Genomic DNA, 13,837 nt, shown 5'->3' with positions numbered 1-13,837 from the left:
CCATGATGAGAGATGACTCCCCCCTGCCTTGCTCTGGAGGAGTGAGGACGACCTGTGCAAGAGACCAAATGCTGTTTACAGCCCCACTGCTTTAAGATCCTAGGTGAGAAGCAGCTCCTTCCCAGCAGTATGAATATGTGTGTCTCTGAGACAAGCTATTTCCAACTTGCATTTTTACCCCACTAGGTGCCAAGGCACAACTTTTGTATGCTATGTTTATCTTGCAGACAATGGCACTAAGCAGTGAAAGCTACAGGGCAAAGAGATTCTGCACCCCTAGTGCAGAAAACCAGGTGGAAAACCAAACCTCAGTCCTGGGTGCCAGTGAACAGAGGGGAGGCAAGAATTAGTAGACATTTCAATGTAAACCCCAATCTCTTGTACCTCTTTCCCCCACTGCTGTGGGTGGCACAGCCCAGCATCCCTGTCCTCTTTTGGGAAGAAATCAGAAGGGTCCCACATGCTTGCTGATGGTTTCACCCTGCTGGGGGGACCCCTCAGCTTCCCTCCCAGCTCAGCATCACATTTGCACTGTGACCACTGCCCTGCCTCAGGGAAGAGCTGCAGGAAGCTTCCAGGGCAGCCCTCTGGAGCTACAGCCCAGTCAACCTGCCCTGCCAAAATCCTAACCCCAGCACAAAACAGGAATGTTTGTGATTCACCTAATGTACAGCCCTACCCTGAATCATGCTGGTCTCTTGGTGTGTCCTGCACTCTCATCCCCCAGGTGTAGCTACACAGCTGAAAAGAATCCATCCTTTTGCCCACATTAGCCATTTTGGCCATCAGTGTCCATGGGTGTGTCTTTGATTGTGGCTCATTTAGGGCGATAAACTGATTTGTCTTTGTTTTTCAAACACTTCACCTCCTGATACAGGTGGGAACAAGACAGTCACTATTTTCAGCCTCTCTACATCCATCACTTTCTCTGCTCGATTTTGCTCCACATCCTTCATCTGTTACTCATGCAACAAGAGAATGTCTCCAGTCCATAATTCACCTGCTCTGCCTAGACAGCAGAAGGGTGGTATTTTCAGCATGGCTTTTTTTTTCCTGCCTTTTTTTCTTTTTTTTTTAATGCTGTTCTTTATATAGCCAGCCATTTTGTTCTCTCCTGAGCCAGCTGCTGCAGACTGAGCAGATGTTCCCAGCGAGCTGTGTGTGGTGACACCCAGCCTCCCCCCAGCATCACCCAGGCAGCTGTGGGTGATTGAGAACCCACAGAGGTGGCAGTGCCATCAGGGCAGCCTTCCCCACCGTGTGTGTCAGCAGCGAGGGTCACCTGCCCCTTACCTTGGCTAAGTCCCACTGGGTGCCTGCACAGCCTTCCCTATCCTAAATTATTCCATGCCATCTGCAAAACTTGCTGCTTCACTGCTTCCCCCACTTTTTCAAGTCGTTAATAAATATTAAGCACCAGCAGTGTGCTCACAGCTCACTGCCCAGTCTCCATCCCTGGAGGGAGAGTGCATCCCTTCCCCCTTTGTCACCAGTGAGACCCCCAGAATCCCCTCCCATCCACCCTCCATCACCCCCACCTGGCTGCAAGGGGCTCCAGCCTGCACAGAGCAGCTTTGGTGGGCTGCAGGGGTGGTTTTTTTGTCCCTGGTCAGCCCCTGTTTCTAAAAATGGAGCACAGGTTGCCCGACCTCAGCTGACTCACTCAGCTCCTCCACATAGAAAAGCACTCAATAATTCACAATGCTAAATGGCCCCTTTGGTTCAGGCTCAGCTTCCCATCCCGGGGGATGACAGACACGGCACCGCAGCTCCTGTTACCCTCTCTGTCCTGCAGCCAGAGACAGCAGCACACACAGAGGCCCCCAGGCTGACCTCCCACAGGGCCTGAGGTGCTGCTCACCCTCTGAGGATGCTGCACCCTGCCCGTGGGGGAAGGAGCATGCAGGGGGCTGTGGAAGGGAAGCAGTCGAGAGATCCAGAAAGACTGGCCCTAGTAGGGATTTCTCTGCTGACTTATTGGGCAGGAAAAATGTGAAATTGGGAAAAATGCCACTGAGGGCACCCACCTTCCCTCCCCACACCCCTCTGCATACAGTCCAAGAGATTGTGACAGTCTCCCCCTTGTCATACCCAAAAAATCCCTTTGTGGGGGTTGAAACCCTCGTCCCCCTTGCCCAGGGGCTGGTGATGGCCCCCTGCACAAAGCTGCTGTCTGTGGGGAGCTGCAACCAACATTTCATCTCTGCTTTGCAAGGAAGGGAAGGCTTGTTTTAATTTTGTTGATTATCTATTTTAAAGGAACACATAGGGAAAGTAGGAATTTTAGTCTGCATGTTTCTGAAGCACTGCTGCATACCAGAAGTTGCCATGGACATCCTGTCTGTTTGCCCAAGGATATCCCTGATATTTCACCATCACCCAGAGCTTTGGCTTTTGTATCTCTTGTCCACCTCACATCCTTCCTTCCAATAACTAAAGGGACCCCACAAGAAAGATGTAGAGGAACTTTGTACAAGAGCATGTAGTGACAGGACAAGGGGAAATTGATTCAAACTGAAAAAGGCAGGTTTATATTAGATATTAGAAAGAAATTCTTTACTGTGAGGGTGGTGAAGGACTAGAACAGGCCACCCAGAGAAGTTGCGGCTGCCCCATCCCTGGAACTCCACCAAGGAGCTGCAGTGCAGGGTCTTCTGCCCCTTTCCAGCCTTGGGTCTGACTGGGGCTCTGTCTGCATTCTGCTCAGCTCATGATACATTTAACCAGACTTGTCACTGTGCAGGGAAATCAGCCACTCATGCAGACTGCAAAGCCTTGTTCAGATGCTCACTTTGAGAGCTTAGCCACAGAAAAAAGTACAGTGCATGCACAGTACATGACTTTAAAGCAATCAAAATGTGCTCAAGAAAAAGTCAACTTTAAAGACATAAGCTGAGAGAGATCTTCATTGCAGAGGTTACTTCCCTGCCTAATTTCAGCCTTCCATTCTCTGGGGTTTTGGCCAAAAATCTGCTAAGAACATCACTACTTTCTCCCTAATTGGTCGAACCACATTTCTTTTCCAGAGAAAGCCTCCTTCCTGCACAGACCCAGGCTGGGATAATCACAACTGCTTGAAAGACAAGCATTTTGAGCAACTGGGGAACAGGGGACTGGAGAGAAAACCAGTGCCCTGGCTGCCCCTCAGCAGCCCCCAGGCCTGGTGCTGTGTCCTCACAGCCTGCCTGTCCTGCAGCAGGGCACTTCCCTCTCTCCTTGGCAGAGCTGTGGATGCCTGCAGTGGCAAAGCCTGTTTTCCCTAAACACAGAAGGAAACAAAAGAGAGATTTCCCAGTCACTCTTTCAGGATTGCTTCTCCTAAAACTCTCTAAAGCAGTGCTGCAAGCCCTTCTTTGATGTTTGCTTACATCCTCCTTTATCTGCTTCTGTGACACTTTTGTGGCTTTTCTGCCCAAAGTGATGCAGCTCCCTCCCTGCTCTGCAGTGGCCTCCTGTGCTTGCTCTCAGTCACTCTGTCCTCTGGTCACACCTCTTCTGACCCTCTGTGTGCACCGTTGGCAATTTGGATAGCAGCTCCTCTGTTTCACAAAGGGAATCTGTATGGGGGGTTTTATGTGTATCTTGAAAGAGAGTAGCTTTTAACAACAGCTTTTGCTGACCCCTCTGCTGCACGCAATTCATTTTCATATAACTCATCTAGAAGGACTAAAATCTATACAAAGTATCACATGCTATCCATTCCTGAACGTTTTTGCCTAAGGCTTTCTGTTACTTTGAGGTTTTTTTTCCTCATGTAGGGTCAGGAATGGCACTACTGAGAGAGGGTTTATAGATATTGTGCTATTTGTATTATACTACAAATCAAACAGGGGAGAGGAGGATAGAGGGAGAGAGAATGAGTAAAAACTCTCTTTTTTTTTTCTTTTTTTCCCAAATCAGCCTGTATTGAAAAGGCAATTATTATTTCAGGGTAGTCTCCTTCTCTCAGACCTCTCTATCAAACTTTTCCTATGCACATTCCTCCTCATTTGGTTAGCATTCATTACTATGAGCCTGATCACAGACTTCATGGTGCTCCTTGAAGAAATTCATGCCCCCATCCCATGACATCTCCTTGATCACTTGACTCTGCACTTGAATACAACTGGCAATGTTTTTTCTGACACAAATGCAAAGCTGATGGCACCAAAATCTTCATGGGCTTGTCACAGCCTAGATAGGTTGATATTTAAAAAAGAAAAAATAAAAAAAGGAAATAAAGAAAAAGGGGGAGAGGGATGACCAAGCAACTCTACAGGCAGCCAAAAGATTTCATTTCAGTATTGTCAAAATGAAACATTCAGAACAATTTTTCATTTCTTTCTAAGCCAGAAGGTCTTAAATCCTCATAGATGGAATAAAGAAAATTAAATACATGGCTTTGCCTCTTTGCTTTGCCATGTTTTAAGTTAGACTGTGTTTTCTTAATTTATTGTCCTGCCATGGGGTTGCCAGGAATTGCCAGTCATTACAGAGCGCTGAGTTTCCAGAGCAGAGGAATGAACTGCTCACAGCTTCCCTACCCATGGGCTCTGCTGCAGTTCCCACTGCCCCAGCCAGCCCAGCTTCCTAGAAGTGTTTCTGCCTTAAGAGAGGTATTCTTAATATTCCAATGATTTCTCATGCAGGTGCTCTCTGCATCACCAAGCACCTTCAGCTGCTGCTGTCTGCACAGCAAACTGCTTCCTGGGTCTGAGCAGTGCAGGCTCCTCTCCTGCACTTTGCCAACAGGTTATTCCCACTGGAATGCTCCTCCAGCCCAGCACTTTGCTGGCCTTCCCTCCAGAAATGCTCAGCAGTTTGTCAATACAGAGCTGGCCTTGGCATGCCTGAAGGACAACAGCGTTGTAGTTGCTGCCCGTAAACCCCATCCCCGCTTGCCCACTGCAGCAGAGTCCTCCTGTGCCCTCTCCAGAGCCCATAATCACTGAGTGATGCTGCCAAGCAGCTCAATTGCAAGTTTACAGCCCAGCTAAATTGCCCTGTGCTCCCCACAGTTCTCATTCAGCATTTCCGCCATCACCCTCTCACTGGATATCTGGTTCAGATTAATTGGCCCGAAGATGGGGCAGCCTGCATTTGTCTGCATTGTTTCCTGCCCGAGCTGCTAACCTCAATAGATATAATTTTTTGAAAAGGAACGCATTGGCAGACCATCAGAAAGGAAAACTCCCTGACAGTGCAATTATAGTTTAATGTGTAATAGCCATCTGGGAGATGCTGGGAAAGCCCAGGCATTTTGGGTGTATGGAAATACAACTTGCTGCTACGCATGGAAAAAAAGTGAAAAACCCACTGAAGGGAACTTTGCAATAGCCAGGGGTGAACAAACTCTGTGTGAACCAATAGCTCATTTCCATCTCCACCCCTGACAGCAGAAATGTAGGCCATGCAGGAAAGGTGGGATCACCTGCAGGCAGGGAGAGCCATTCCTGCTGGCGATGGGCTAAGTGAGAAAACAACACCAACTTGCCCTGATCTTCGGTTCAGTGACATTGATGGAGGGACTAATTCAAACTGATTGACCACAACTTCAGACCTCACATTGCTGTCACATATGATTAAAGCTGATCAAGTTGCTCACTGCAGATAAATCCTGTGACAAACGCAGCGCCGCTATCTGTCCCCGCGTTATCAGCCGGCAGCCTGGCTGCTCACAGGCGGGCTCGCTCCTCCAGTGGCTGTGACAAGTGCTTTGTGTGAAGGCATTTTAACATATGGCTGAGCTGAGACCCTTCTGCTGAAAATATCCTGCTCCTCACTCAGCATTTATGTTGTGCCATTGGTCATGTAATTCATCCTAAGTCGCCTCTGGTTAGGTGGCATCCCCTGCTCATCGCGAGTGATTTGCAATCACGCCGGATTGTTCCACGAGCCTATTATGCAACTGATAGGGCTCTTCAGCCTGGCTTTGAGAATAAACACCAGCCTGAGAATTCAATTATATTTATTCACATTACTCCAAAAGATAGCTTGCTTTCGTGAGCATCTTTGTGGGTAGAAAATTCTTTTCCAGCAGAGTGTTTGGGAATAAAATGGGTCACAATCGCTAAGGAAGACAGGCTGCATGTTTTATTCACAAGCACATTTTGTGAACGTTTATTGCTACATACGCCCAGCTCTAGTGAAGATGGACATCTCTAGTTTCCCTTCTCATTTGCTGTCCCTTAGTTCTTATTTTTGTCTCCAGGTATTAACTACATCCTATTGACATTTTCAGCTACCAACTGAAAGGAGGGAAAAAATTAATTCTGGGAAACTATGCAAAAAAAAACTTTACTCCCTCCTAAACCTTTTCCTTAAATTCAATTATATCACTCTCATCTGCAACAGTCTAATGGCCATTTACAGAGTCTGTATCAGATGCAGCCACACGGTTTCTGCTGAGCAAAAATTTCTCTGGCAAAATGCCACTTGATTTACTGGTGAGCTGGTTTGCTCAGCGCACCTCAGCTTTGACAGATTCTCACCAGCCACAGCACAGGATTGCAGGATGAGTTCAGCCACAGTGCTGACCCCTCAGGGGGTGCCAGGGACCCTCTTTTGCTCTCCTGGCCCCAGAAGCTCTCCCAGACATTTATTTTCCCTGGCCAGGTAGCAGCAGTAGCTGGGATTTTATGGAAATTTCTTTGCATGGTTCTCACACTTCCAGCTTTTCAGGCCATGCTGAAATGGGGGGAGACACAGTCTCTGACCAAATGCACACGCCACTGGCCACAGTCCAGCTCAGCCACCCTGCATTTCAGGTGGATTTGGACACTAGGGTTGGCTTCTTTCAACCACTAAAGACTGGAGATGACTTCCTGTGTTCCAGGAGCCCAGACTTTCATTCCTGAAGTGTCTTGAACCTCAGGCTTAGCTCATCAGTGTGTTGGGCTCAGCAGGAGTAAAGAGACCAAGAAAATATCAACCAACACAGGGAGGGACTCCGTATGTGTGTTAGAGCCTGTCAACCAGGAAGCAGAAAGGAGCCCATCTCCTTCTCCTTCTCTAGAAATCAACACCAACAGTGAAGGATGGAGGCAATGAAGACACAGTGGCCTGGCTGAGGAAGAAGATAAGGCAGATAGGGTTTCTGGCTTAACCAGCCCTCTTCTCTAAAGGATGTTCCTTTTGTCTGCCTCAGAAAGGTCAGTGTGGAAAAGGAAAATAATTTTTTAAGACCAGCTCTAAGATAAAGATAAGTTCAGCAAAATAAAAACTCTCACATAAAAAAATAAGGAGGAGCAAAAGGAAAAAATAAACAGAGATTCTTGGCTTTCACTTTATGTTACTATCTGTGGAAATATTCCTATCTTCCAAGATGCCTTTTTTCCATGCTACTCATGTCTCTTGGAGCAAGCATTTGATGCAGAGCACGCATGTGCTAGGACGGCTGCATGGGAGGGATCCCGTTTTCCTCACAACCACTGAGAAGCACACACAGATGGCTGCAGGGATAGAGAAACCATCCAACACCTCCCTGGGTGGGACTGATCTTGCCCCACGTAGTGTCACCACAAGGGCTCTGGGGTAGCCACTGTGCAGATGGACACAGATGGGTCACCCTGCTGCAATGGTACAGCAGCATCTGGTACAGCAGGGCCCCAGAGGTCCCTGTGTGGTCAGGGGCCACTGTGCTCCAGTGCCTGCCATCCAAACATCTCCTTCCCACTAGGAGCATGGGAAGAACAGACTGGCAATGCTCCATGCCACCCAGCATCTCCTTCCCACTGGGAGCAAGGGAAGAAGACAGACTGGCAATGCTCCTGCCATTAAAACACAACACTCTCCTGCCACCCCTCCTGCATGAAAGTCTGTGAGCATTACACAAACCAATTTGTTAAGCAAGGCTCGCTGCCCTTCTTTGAGGTACTGAATTATTATTTCCATTTTACAGGCAGGGAAACAGGACAGAGAGAGTGAGGGTGTTTGTGTGAGATCCCATATGTTCTCCATTACAGGCCATGGCGCTTCCTGGCTGCAGCAGGACCTGACTGAAGTGCTAAATAACAGCCAACATTTGTTCCTTTCATACATCCACACCAACCAGTAGCAGGAAGCACAGTTGCAGGCTCATGGAAACCTGGGAGGTCTGGGGAAGGGTTTGGGCTCCAAGCATATGTGCTCTGGGATCCAGAGAGCAGAAATGCTGGATGCATTAACCTTCTCTGCAGTGAGATGCACCGCCTACCAAGGGTCAGACAGGACACCACTGCTTCTGGCTAGCTGGAGCGTTTGCTTTGCAAAGAGGCAGGTTTCCAAGCACTCTCCTTTCCTCTCCCTGGGAGGAGAGGTGCCAGGACACCACCAGGAGAAGGGAGCAGGAACAGCAAAGCAAAACCACCACCCATGCAAAGCCACAGAACATCAGTGGTGACCTCCTCACAGCTTCCATGTCCAGACGTGCCTGCCCCACACACCACCTTCCTACCACCCTTTCACCAGGATCAAACCAGCAGGTGAAGCAGCTCTTGTGCCTCCTGCACTGCACTGCCACACAATAACCACTACAGAGGGGCAAAGAGGCCATTATTTATCCAGCCCAAGCCAGGAAAGCATAACCTGGCTGATGGGCACAGAGCGCACTGTCCCAAACAGACATAGATGAGAGGAGTGCAGGCAGCAGAATTATTGATAAGGAACTGAGGGATTATGCTTGGACCAGCATCACCACAGTTCTGGAGGGTGACTTGGGCCCACAAGAGTCTGGATGTGATCCTCAGCCAGCCAAACCTCTGGCCCCTCTTAAATTACTATGTAAGTCCCACTTAACCCCAATTAGCCAGGATTTATTCTCAAAGTTTCTCTACTCAGAAACACAATGATGCCTTACAGTCTACCCACTGCATTTGGGGTTCATTGGGGATTGGACTAAATCACCTCCAGGGGGTCCCTTTCAGCCTAAATTAAGCTTTGATCCTACAGCTCTCCAATTCTGAGGGAAGAGGTCTGAGCCAAAGCACCACTCACTGGTCTTTACCACATCATCACTTTTATCCTCAGTGCATCTTTGAGGGAATTGTTCTTGGTTTCAGCTTGTAAAAACAACATCCCTGTGGAGACACAGCTGCAGCTGTGTTAACATGGCTGGTCACCCAGAAACTTCTGAAGGGAAGCTGAACCATTTCAACTCACTTCACAAAGAGGATGCTGCCTCACCCTCTGCTTTGAGCCTCAGAGCCATGGCAGTGGTATGAGGGAGGGCTTTCAGTGTGTGAGGCAGATTACCCCCAAAACACACATGCAGAGCCTAACTGGATTTCCCAAGGAGGCTAAAAAGCTGTGGCCTCCCCTTTTCTCCCACAATGCCGGTCCAGAAGCAGAGGGAGGAGCTGCATACCAGACAGCAATTGCAACTGCCCAGGTATTGGGTTTGTACCCTTCCCCCTGAACATAAAACTGCAGGTGACAGGAAACCTGTGCAAAGACTCAGCTAATGGTTAAAACAGCAACATGCTGCCCCAAGAGCCTCCTGGGGCTGTGGGCTTTGCAGCATCCTTTTGCCAAGACCTGACATCTACAGCTCTTTCAGCTTGCTTTGAAGGTCACTCCATAAAACACAGCCCAGCACCACTGACCCCCATCCAGCCCAAGGCACTCATCTCCTCAGCCACAAGACAAATGAAGTGCTCCAACTCTGCCTTGCTTTCTGCTCTGCATCATCTGGGCTAGCCTCTGGCCTTCCCACACAGAACAGCTGGCTCCATACAGGCTCACGTGTCTCCCAAGGACCTTCTGGGGGCTGCACCAATTTTCCACTAACGCTGCTCTTTGTTTATGCCCAGGGGTCTCCAGGTCAGCAAGCTGCTGGGGGTGGGGAGCCAGAGCCATTGTTTTAGTGTACACAGGAAAGGAGAGGCAGAGCAAAGGCAGCTGAAGATTCTCCCCACCGTGGTAGCACCAGCTGCCATCGCCTGACTGAGCAGATGAGAGAGCTCACTAAAAAATAAAACAGCTTATGCAAAACCTGGCTCTGTTACACAGAAATACAACTGTTGTGACTCACCATTAGGCTGGGACAAAGGCATGAAAACAGGGATATAACTGGAAGTAGCACTGGTGTCATTTCTCTGAGGAAGCTGTCCTGAGGAGACCATGAAGAATGCACAGTACATCTTGCTTCTTGCCTCATGTCTGTTCTGAAGAGAAAAGAATAAATATTAAAAGGTGAAGAGCACATGACCAGTTTAGGACCCTAACCCCCAGTGAGACACCCACCTGAGACCAGAAGGGGAGGAAATTGAGTTGAGCACCAAGGGTGCTGCTGGCACAGCCCTGCCGGGACAAGCCAGTACCTCTGAATGCATTTTACTCAAAGGCTTACCCCCAGTATCACTCTCATGGTGAAAATGTTGCTTAACACAAGATGCTACCACCCTTAGGGGCAGCACAGAGCCTGGCTGTGCCTTCCCCAGAGGAGTCAGAGACATCCTCAGACTCAGGACTCCCTCCCACACCACATTGCACCACATCCCTTTCAGGTGAGTTAATATCTGTTCATCTGCTTCAGTGGAGCCTCTCAGAACACATGGATGCATTTGGGGTCAATGCAGACTGGAAAGAGTGATAGAGACACTTGGCACAGCTCTTTTTGCTTCATGTTGTCTTAGCACTGGGACAGGTCACCACTACTGTTCAGGTATGCACAAGTCAAATGCCATAAAGCCAACACTTCTCAGTGTCCTCCACATACCTCCTCACAGGTCTGGTCTCTCAGTCAGAGGCAATTCACTCTGAGCAGCAGGAAGCTGTTATTTAAATGCAGAGCACAGCTGGGGGAGTAGCTGAGCTCAGGGTGGAGCTGATGCCCTTTGCCCAGGCTCAGGCCCTGCCCCTCTGCAAAGACTGGCAGCTCTGGGCAGGGACACTCCATCACTTGCAAAAGCCCCAGAAATCTGGTCCTTGAGAGCCCTGGGCAAGCCAGGCAGCAGCGAGGTGCAAGGATGGGGACAATTCCTGCACACCAGGAATGGCTGGTGTGCAGTGCTGAGTGCTCAGCATGGGAGTGAGCAGATACCCCATGTTCCCCCTTCCCTGGTGCTGCAGCACAGCACAGCCTGGCTGCCTGCTCCCATTCAACCAACAGGGACCCCCTACCACAAGCTGTGCCCTCCTAAAAGCCACAACCTTTGCTGATGCCAGCAAGCCACCCTGAAACCCCTCTTGCCCATGCATATCACTTGCCATCGTCGCTGCTGCTTGTTCCACCCCAGCTTTCTGGTTCTCCCTCAGCTCCTGCACATAAGCAACACCTCCCACCCATCCAGCACCTCACCCAGGGCACAGGTGTGCTTGGGCAGGCTGGGTACAGCCACCCAGTCCATCCTGGCAACAGCAGGGGGCTGCAAAAGCAAAAATTGCCAGGTTTTACTTCATAAAGGAAGGATAATACACCTCCCCAAGGGGAGCTCCCACCTGAGCACAGCACAGAGCAGCCCTCAAGAGGAAAGCATTTTTGTCAAAATGCTGCATTTGTACCCTTAAAACAGGGCAGGGGGTTCAGTGAGGGAGCACACAGGGAGCCCATTTTAACAAGCCACATGTCGCCCCAGGAAAACGCCTTGGACAAACATGATTTCCAGTGGCACATCTGCAGCACCTTGCAGCTTTAGCTGACAGCCTGAACAAGCAGGAGAGACAGGCATTAGAGAAAACAGAGTCAGAAACAAGGGGGGAAAGAAAGACCAGAGGAGCAAAGACAGCCTAACAACAAAGGCTTGTCTTTTCCAGAGAGAGGAAAGTACGTGTGTGCCTGTGCAAAGAAAACCTATTTTTTTTTAACTTGAAGTTGTATGGAATAGGTGCCTGTATACACACACAATCTGTAGTATAAATTTTTACAGAGCAAGCAGAGCCTTTGTGCTTAATAAGTGAAGATGTACACATAATATGAGTTCTGTGAGCACTATCTGGGCACATGAAATGTTTGTTGTGTCATGCATTGACTGAGAGGGGGGGTGCTCACCTGAGGAAGGGAGCTGCAGGGAAGTGACACAATTAGGGAGTAATGTGCACAGCAAAGCCACACAGCAGAGCCTGTGGAAAGCATTTGTTGGTAGAGATTTCATGCTTCAATCTGCAAGCACCCATGAGAAGAGAGGAGGAAACAGCTCACATTTGGGGGCTGGGGATGAGAAGAGTCCCTCTCTGCATGTGTGAGAGAGGGAAAGACCATGGGATGCTCACTGTCCCAAAAGGGAAGCAAGGTGGGGATGCTGCATGTGTCAAAATTCACTCCAAACAAATGGCCAGGAGCTTTATAATCTGGCTGAAATTGGTGTTGCTCCCAGCCACCCCACAGTGCAGCAGGGCTCTGAACATTTCTCCAGCCTGACACCTTTGATTTGAAGTCCGACGGCTCAGTGTTTTCAGCCTTCAGAAAACCTGGATTTTCAGGGAGCAACGTTCAACCACTATGAATACAAAGAATAAGAGTCACAGAATCTAGGCTGGAAAAGACCTCTGAGATCATTGAGTCCAACCATTAGCTCAGCACTGCCAAACCCACCACTAAACCAGCTCCCTAAGCTCCACATTTAAGGTCTTTTAAATGCCTCCAGGGATGATGATTCAACCCCTTCCCCAGGCAGCCTGTTCCAAAGAGTTTTCCAAAAGCCAGGGTGTAGTTGCAGCTCAAAAAGGCATCCAAGCCCGGCACTGCTGCCAGCCTGATGTTCTTGCTTAGTGAGGTGGGGCATTTTTCTGATTCCTCAAAACACTACCAGGGTTTGAACGCAGATGCTCTCTTACTGAGGTCCGCACGTTTTGGGGGAGAGCTTTTTGGAAGGGGAGAAAGGATCAAGATTTAGCCCCTGAATTGCTGCGTGGTGACAATACACTTCATGTTCCTCTATATTTTACGTGGGGGAGAGCATGAGTGTGTGCATGGAGCTGAGTAGAGAATTTGGGGCAGGAGGAGAGGGAGGGGATGCAGGCAGGGGAGGCACAGACGGCTGCTCCCCGCACACCGAGCGGAGCTTTGTGCTCCTCTTTGATGGCACAGAGCTGCGAGCTCCCAGGAAGATGAAAACGGCTCACAGGGTTTGTGCAAAAAAAAGGTGGGGCGAGGGGGAGGCGAAAATAAAATGAAAGGGGAAAGGGAAGAGCCCAGCGGCAGAGCCATGCACGGAACAGTTGTTTCCAGGTGCCCTCTCCTGGCCTTGCGGGGCTTTCTCCTCGGGGCTCCTCGCCCTCTACAACTGCCTGAAAGAGCCACCTCGAGTGGTGCCAGCCGAGGTTTAGATTGGATATTATGAACAGTTTCTTCACGGTGGTCAGGCACTGGAACAGGCTGCCCAGAGATGTGGTGGAGTCACCGTCCCCGGAGGTATTGTAAAGATGTGTAGGTGTGGCACTTAGGGACATTATTTAGCGGCTGCTTTGGCAGTGCTGGCTTAATGGTTGGACTCAATGGCCTTAGAGGTCTTTCCCAAAATAAATGATTCTATCATTCCAAAGATTTGTGGCTCTTTTTTTTTTTTTTTTTCTTTTGGTGTGTCTTTTACATGACCTCCACACCACCCCCGTGCATGGAAACAGAATCCCATCAAGACCTTCCTCTACTCACCATCATCTTGCACCACTGAGTTTCTGCAGCCTCCACAGCTGACACACCTGAAATAATGAGCTGAAATAATTAACCAGGGGGAAAGGAGTGATTTAAGCAGCATTACGAAGTGATAAAGAAATAAAGTTAGGAACCATTCAGAAAATAAACTCTGTATTTACACAGACATAACCTGCAGACTAATGTGCTTCCCAAAAAAGGAGGGTAAGAAGGAAGGGTAGAAAGAATAGCATGTGGGTTGTTCTACAGGTCTATTTAAAATCAAGTTAAGAAATCCCTGCATCTCTA

At 49.1% G+C, this 13,837-nt stretch overlaps 1 long non-coding RNA gene across 1 annotated transcript in view; it reads right to left on the bottom strand.

The window, feature by feature from the left end:
- The window catches only part of LOC113459776 (uncharacterized), a 33,204-nt gene extending 19,606 nt beyond the window's left edge, over window positions 1–13,598 (bottom strand). Inside the window, exons 1-2 of the long non-coding RNA XR_012577914.1 lie at window positions 13,550–13,598; window positions 9,989–10,121 (exon numbers count right to left, since the gene is read on the bottom strand). This is a non-coding gene — a long non-coding RNA (uncharacterized LOC113459776). The remainder of the gene's footprint in view (window positions 1–9,988; window positions 10,122–13,549) is intronic.
- Window positions 13,599–13,837: the final 239 nt, after the last annotated feature.

Source organism: Zonotrichia albicollis, chromosome 2 (assembly GCF_047830755.1).
Source record: "Zonotrichia albicollis isolate bZonAlb1 chromosome 2, bZonAlb1.hap1, whole genome shotgun sequence".
Lineage (NCBI taxonomy): Eukaryota > Metazoa > Chordata > Aves > Passeriformes > Passerellidae > Zonotrichia > Zonotrichia albicollis.
The sequence above is the reverse complement of the archived record's forward strand: the minus strand, read 5'-3'. Positions and strand labels throughout refer to the sequence as shown.